The sequence below is a fragment of the Nannobrachium achirus genome (genome assembly GCF_963921795.1).
Source record: "Nannobrachium achirus genome assembly, chromosome: 14".
Classification (NCBI taxonomy): Eukaryota; Metazoa; Chordata; class Actinopteri; order Myctophiformes; family Myctophidae; genus Nannobrachium; species Nannobrachium achirus.
In genome coordinates, this window is record NC_137821.1 from 3,939,113 (window position 1) to 3,947,415 (window position 8,303).

The following is an 8,303-nucleotide window of genomic DNA, read 5'->3' on the forward strand; positions in this document are numbered from 1 at the left end:
AGGGGCTTGCATTTCTAAAAGGGCCTTTTGGTGAAAACATCGAAAATAGCAGACCTCCAAGCTCACAACGAGTCGCGCTGCGACGCGTTGTGAACTTGGAGGTCGGCTATTTTCAAGGCTTGATTTCTACACAGAGAGGGCAGTTCTTTCAACATAAGATGTTGTATTCAAGTTCAGGAGAGTTTGGACAAGGCAATTCTCTTGAATGCTGCCTTCAGGTATGGCATGGAAAGAGGGGGCATTTGCATTTCTTTCACCATAGTAAAAACTGCATTCATGGTCTGGAGAGGACACTTTTTACAGATGGATAAAAGGGCAGGGGCTCAAGCCCCCTGTGATGTCTATATGTGCACGTGCCTGCAGTAAGGTCTGCCAACAAATTTACTCGAGTCAAAACCGACGCACACACATGATGAGTGATTAGATAATGAAGGGATGACAGCGTTTAAAGGAATGCAGTCACAACGAGGTCTTATCTTTGATCAGAGATGAGAAAATGTTATGTTGGAGGTCTTTTTTAATTTTTTTATATAATTTCTTTATTGCTTTTTGACATGAGTAGCCTACAATACACAATAGTAGTTCATAGGGTGTCAAGAAGTTTTTTTTTTTTCTTTTTTAAGAAAAAAAAAACGTTATGTTGGAGGTCTGGCGGTGATCGTGGACCCCCACACTGTGGATGGAGGGATTATTATTATTATTATTATAATTATTTTTAATATTTTCGTGCACCATTTCCACTGTGCTCACTCACACACTCTCGATGTTAATGGTCTCATTGTCTGACCACATCTCACACACTCCATTAATGCGTTGTCTTTCATAAAAAGGTACACAACGTTTTTCTCCTACGATGAATTCAAAGTGTGTTTTGACATTTTCAGGGAATCAAGGCAGATATTAATACATTTTACCATAGCAATCTCCTCACCTGTACAGTAAGTACAGTAAGTACAGTTACCACCGTACCACAAGTCTTGTGCAACATATTAATGAGCACAGTGGAGGGAAAGGTACTCAAATGTTTTACTTAAAGGCATATTCAGGTTTAATGAAAATGTGGCTCCTCTCCAGCAGAGGGCGCGGGAGAGGAGTTTTTTGCCTCATCACAAGAACGCGCTTTGCCCAGCAGTTTCCTGTAATGGCGCCCAGATGTAAACAAACTGAAACAAACAAACTAACATCTTTACTCTATACAGCATGGATCGATTAAGCTCTACACATTCCAATCGGTAAGTGAAATAAAAAGTCATCTTTATTTACAAATGCAAACATATTTAGACATGTAACAATTACATTTAACTAACGCTACCGTATCGCTTGGCATGCGGCCGTGTTATAGTCCTCTTACTGGCCTTACAGCTTTGGAAATGTATATTTTTTATTACACCATTATAATGTTCTCATTTTGATCACAAGACACAATTACTGAGTATCGGTAGGCCTACTTCTCCAGCTTTAGAATATGTATGATACTGATTTATACGAGACAGGCACTGGCATTTTATTAGTTCAGTAGTTTACAATCAGCATAATGATTAGCAGACTCAAAACTTGTATTTGGACCATCATAACTAACCCGAACACTACGGTCCTTTTGATTTACAGACCTGTTTGATCATTCAGGGCTAGCGCTCTGCCTCTCTGGTAAATAATACTGTCTGGTAAATTATGTCTGGGGCAAAACAATATATATTTTGACACAGTATGTCCACACAAGCCAACATGACGACGACCCTGTATCTGGATTAATAATTTTGGAGCTGCTAAATGATCTATGCTGCGGGTCTAACGATAAATGAATAACACTGCAGTATTTAATAGACTGAGGCATTTATTATGACTGCTAATCTAATCATTCTTTACCCTTTTTTTCATACAGGTACCTTGTTTCATCATCGCTGTTACTGTTGATCTGGATTGATCTTCGCTCGTGAAGAGCACAACAAGAAAGCATACATAATGCTAACTAAAAGGCTTTTATTTTCTGAGCAGTCGTTACCATCACTAATGATCTGCATGAAAGACTGACATGATCTAAACATGATTAATAAAATGATGCTTTGATATACATAAACTGTAATGTCTCGATTTCATTTTGATCTAGTCAATGGTAAATGTTTTTTGTATGTGGTAAGTTATTTGAATGTGTTCTGACCTCTGAAAGCTTACAATGATGGGAAGTTGTAAACATTGTGAAAACGCTATATTGTATTGTTTCATACACTAAAGCATTTTGGTATGAAACCCCATTTAAATGCAATATCATATCGTTTAGCTGCATAACATTTCTGGCATTTGTAATAAAAAAAAAAGTTTCAGGTTGACAAAACTTGTTTATTTAGGAAACGGTTTGCAGGTGAAAATGGGAAGTGGAGTGGAGTCTAGCATCTTCCAGACTGTAGAATAGCCTACCCTATTTGTGTGTGGGTCAGTGACGTGACGCCCCAAAAAATGTGTTTTTTAAAAAACTTTAAATTGCAGGCATAAAAGTTATTTACTTTTGTTCTACTCACTCTCAACCTTATGGAAATACATTTTGTTTTTAGATATTTTATTGGAATCAGACTTTATTCAGCAGTTTGTTGTACTTGTGCCTAAAATCGTCATATGGTGTGACATGAAAATAATTGTTCATAAAATGAAAATGGAGTACATCTTTCTTAAGTTACTCACTTTATCAAAGTCCTTTTTCATAACTAACTAGTGATCCACTATAGTTTTTTGAAAATTAATTATATCTGTATATTTTTTTCATAATCGACACTCTGTGTGAGGCCCATGTTCATGATCTTACAACATATTTTAAATGTATTCTGTCAAAACTTTCTCTAAAATTACACAAATATTTGTGACTCTTCCTGATAATATTCTCTATGTAATCCATAAACATTTTTTTGGTTTAATCATTAATAAAGGTATGATTTTTCACTATTTGGAATGTCACACCAAATGATTTAGTGTCACACCGTATGATCATATCTTCATGTGTCAAAGCAAACTGTGTTTTAACCTACCTATTAGTGAGTACTGAACATTACTGATTGATTAAACAATTACCCAGGATAACATGGCCTTAATATTTCTGAACAGGATATTATTGTAGGGCTTTAACATGGGATAAGAACGAATTGTAGTAGTAGATGGATGATGAGGATGTGCACAGGAATGCTACGCACACCTAAGTCTTCTGCCGGCCCACGGCAGAAGGATCCTAAAGAGACAATAAGGCGCATAGCCACACTTGGAGCCAAGGCAACATTTTATTAACACCAATTAGTGGAAACAGAACTCAGCATTCAGGTAAATTGCTTTTTTCCGAAGTCTCCTGAACTTGAACACAGCATTTTGTGTTGAACAAATGTAATTAGGAATCATGACATTACACCACATCTCCACTAGCTAAAGAGTGCTGGGTTGCGCAACTCCGAAAATAGCTGATCTACAAGCTCTCGCAGCACAACGTGTTGAGAGCTTGTAGATCAGCTATTTTCGCTAGTTTTGTCTCGGGTCCTACCTTAACACTGTCCACTGTCCAGTCCAGTGAGTGAAAGTACAAAAGTATTAGATCAGATTAGATTATACATTTAGACTGTATTGTACATCAGCCAGTCGTATTTGGTGAGGGTAGCAAACCGGCTGCCTTGTTGCGGTTCTGCTATGCCACAGACAACCTCCTGCTCTTCGTAGAAAATGCAGTCTCGCCCCTTTGGCTCCTCTCTCCTTGCTGGGTCATTGTTTAGTTTCTCCCTGTACTTTCTCGTTCTCTCAGCACTTGTCATTTTCCAGCTGACAAAAGAAAATGGAATGTATAGTTTAAGACAAAGAGAAAATATTGTTTAGATTGAAACAATATGTTAAGGTTTCTGTGAAGGGGTTTCTGCTCTGTCTGATGAATTTGAAGTATCACTGAATGAAGCTAAATTACATTTTATGTAAAAATGTTTAAAACAAATGTTTAAATTTACAAAAGAAACATGGAACTTTGTTATTTATTGTTATATCTGTAGTTAAATACAGTATAAATCATATGGTGTGACAATCAAGTCATATGGCGTGACAAGCAGACATGTCACACCATTATGATTAAGTGTCACACCATATTACGTTTTCTGCATTTAGGTTTACCTTGAGGCTACTATGTACACATTAGCATGCTAACAGCATGCTAGCTATAACAAAGCAACCTAGATCTACATGGAAATATGACCAAAACTTCAAATAACTTAAGCTTTTTTTAATGAAAAGGTGTCACACCAACAGACATCCAAAGTGGTGAGTTTGTCAAAGTTTCAACAAGATGGCATTTCATGAAAATGTTAAAATCATAACTCACCTCAGACACCTGTCTTGCAGTTGTGCTGGGAGTGCTGAATAGCCTTACAGAAGAAGGACCTCTCTAGCCAATAGGTGTCCAAATAATTGCCTGTTTAATTTGTCCAAACTAGTGTCACACCAAATGATTTTGGTTTGGGGGACAAAATGTTTTTGATCAGAAATGACTGAAAACATTATGCTTTGACTTTGAAAAGATATAGGCTCACAAATAGACATTTTTTTAGCCTAAATTCATTTTCAAATGATTTTTAGCAATTCTTTTTCTTAGTTTTATTCAAGTTCCCACTTTGAGAAACAAGGTCAGGACAGTCACACCATATTAGTTTTGCCATGTTTGGTTGAAAATTCTGAAGAAATTAGGAATGAAATGTTTTAATCTTGAGTAAGTTCACATAAAGCTTAATGTCCTGCACAATATTCAGAAGGTTTTTGACAAATATATTTTTTATTTATACATGTTTGACACCGAGGACAGCGAAAACGTTACGTCACGTCACCCACCCGTGTATAGATTGCCTCATTATATATACATATATATTTTTCAAATGTTCAACGTTTATTGGTGTCATAATTGTAGTGTGATCGGATGTACAGCTGCTCTTCTTCAGACATCAAATTCTTCAGCCTGTATAGAAATAAAGGAGATGATGCTTAGATTAGATTGGTGAGACTAAAATAGACACAAAAGTAAATTTTACAATTTGTCATAAAACAGTACAGTACAATACATTGATCTAATGGCCTAGTGCAGTGTTTCTCAAAGCAGATTTCAAGGTCTCCCTTTATATCTGACAGTGTACAAATGGAACCAAATGAACCCTTCAGGGTCCAGAGTTACAGACTTGTATGCATTGACATGCAAACCCCCCCAATTCGCACCTCGCTAAGGCTTTAGTATCACAATGGGATGTTTGAACAAAGAAACAAGCATTGCACAGTACCTATGCATATCAATAGACCTCCTGTAAGTAGCTAGGTGTTGAGCGACCCCCTCCAAACATCACTATGCACCAATAACGTTCAGATCTTTCTGGAATAGCAAGCGTGGGTCTAACAAATGCGGCGTTGATATCATAGAGGTATAAAATATAGGATGACTTGATAATATGGGCTATGTTGTGAATGTACCTTACGATGCTAAAAGTAGTTCTGTAGATGCGTTTTACGTCAGCCGTATGTTGTGACTCACGTTGTGTTTATTCATGGCTGAAGCTATGGGCTGAAGTAACTTACAAGTAAAGTCTATTTGTCCTTTGTGTGGACATTGAAATCATTTACAAGTTATAGACAAGACATATGTCTCATTTAATGGCCCCTGTTTATTAGATCAATGTATTGTTTTTAGGGCGGATTCACCCACAATGTGGCTAACTTTAAAACGAAACTTTTTACAAGAAATATAGCCCCAAACCCTTCAAAGATCCCAATGACAAACCCACCTAACAAACGTTTACTTAGGAAATAGATTGCTGCACTCTGACAATTATAAAATATTTCTTATTTACCTCCTTTCTTTGTTCAGCATCTCTCAGCCTGTTGTCCACATTCAGCTTCCTGAAACTCTTCCCTTTGTAAAAAGTTAAACTGTCTAAGACACTAATCGATAAAAAACAAACGCAAAATAAAGTAAACATACAAGCAGAGACTTGAAATAGAAAGAGTAAATTAAAAAATAGCAAGTTAAAGCAGTTAAAACTGCCGCGGAATGTAATGTAGTGGCTCCAGTGCCATTGTTTACAGAATGGAGGAACTGTGCACCCGCGCTTCACTAAGGGTGGACGCGCAGAGGAACAGACTAGAACGCGCACTGAGGCCATACTCTATCCTGATTGGTGGAGATCTTTGTGGCGAACGGGAAAATTTCGAGCGAGCTATGCTCGTAACAGGGGACAGGGTGGAAGTCCGTATATGGTCAGCGCACATTATAGTCAGGTGCATTAGTGGAAAATGTACACATTTTATTTTTATTTGAATGAAAGCGAAGTCCTGAATATACCTTTAAGTAAATGTATCAATGTTGCAATATAGAAATGATCTGGTACAAGTAAAAGTACAACATTTGGATCTGAGATAAAAGTGAAAGTACTGAAAATGTGAAATACTCCAGTAAAGTAAAAGTACTTCAAAATTGTACTTCAGTACAGTACTTAAGTAAATGTACTTAGTTACTTTACAGCACTGAATGTACGCATCATCCTCACACTTTACTAGAATCATTCCAACACATTCTTAAAGGGAGTTCATCCCCCAATGTTACATTTTTCTATTGATTACTCACACCATGGACGCTTGAGTTCAATAATATTTGTTGTTTGTTTTTTGTCACATTCCTAAGACAAAAAAATTACATTTATAATAGTAAATGTACCTCCGGATGGCGACCCAAATGCATTTGGGGCCCCATCCGGAATCAATGGGTGTAAATACTGTAATGAAATGATTGTATTAGGAATGCAGCAAAAAACTAAAAGATATTATTGAACTCAAGTCTCCATGGTATGAGTAATCAATAGAATAAAAGTCATTTTGGGGGTGAACTACTCCTTTAAGTAGGCTATAGCCACCCATAAGTCAATCTAAACAACATGTGAGCCAGGTTGAATGTAAATATAATCCTGTTGTAAGTCTTACCTGCAGTGCTTCTGTGGTTCGAGGGCGGTAACGAGCAGTGAACGCTAACAGCTCTCTGTAGATCTCACAGCAGTCGGTTCCTATCTGTCTATAAAAGACGACGCAGTCTCATTTTGATTGGTTTAGAACAGGTCACGTGAGTCAGGTGTATTCAGGTAAACGTGACTCATGGAGGTGTGTGTGTGTGTGTGTGTGTGTGTGTGTGTGTGTGTGTGTGTGTGTGTGTGTGTGTGTGTGTGTGTGTGTGTGTGTGTGTGTGTGTGTGTGTGTGTGTGTGTGTGTGTGTGTGTGTGTCAGCGTGTGTGTCTGCACGTGCACGTGCGCATCAAGCAGGTATAGATGATCTTGATCTAACTGTATAGACTCAGGGGGTCCCTGCCTGGGGCTTGACTGTATCACTATATGTATGTACAGCAGGGGTCTTCAACAGGGGGCCCGGCACCCCTAGTGGGTCCTCAGGGTTACTACAGGGGGTCCTTAAAATCTTTGTGTGATAGAACCTTTTTTTCTCCTTTTTATATTAACCACTTGAACCCTAGTGTCCAAATTCGGAGAACTTTAGCCGAAAATAGCCGATCTACAACCTCATCTACAAGCTACAAGCCGATCTACTAATTGTAGATCGGCTATTTTCGGCAAAGAGGTTTGGTGTAGAGGGGAAAAAGAGCAGACAAATACAGACTGAAAGGTCTGGAATCTATGAACAAGTTGTGGGGGTCCCTGCTTCGTCTCTCTCTCAACTAAGGGGTCCTTGGCCTGAAAACGTTGAAGACCCCTGATGTACAGTATATGTATACAAGTTTCATCTTGGAATTTGCCAATATTAGGCACCAAGACAGGACAGCCAGTCAAAGCAAAGACTGGCCAATCACAGCGTGTCCTTGCGAGTCTCTGCTGCTTGCAGAGACTCTTGGGTAATGAAGTCAAAAAGGTTTGGCTGCCATGTTGTTTGTGTCCAAAGTGCTCAGTGCTGCTCTAAGTTGTTCAGTCACATAGATGTGTGTTTGTGTTGTGTCTTCTCACACAGACAGTATGTATAGAATGCGGTTGAACCAGCAGTGTCTTGTTGCTTGTTACTTACACCATTGTATCAGTGATACTTTCTACCGCCATGCGTGCTGTAGTGAAACTATTATACAGGCTGGCTGCTATGATGAGGATCAAAACCAGCTGAACCTGTTTTCACTTATGATTCATTTAAGCTTCCAGTCACGCAGTGTGGTTTAGATAGAGTTTAGACCACTGGTTCTCTATGGGTCACAGTGTGGTTTAGATAGAGTTTAGACCACTGGTTCCCTAAAGGTGTCTCCACACCAAACAGCCTACAGGAGACT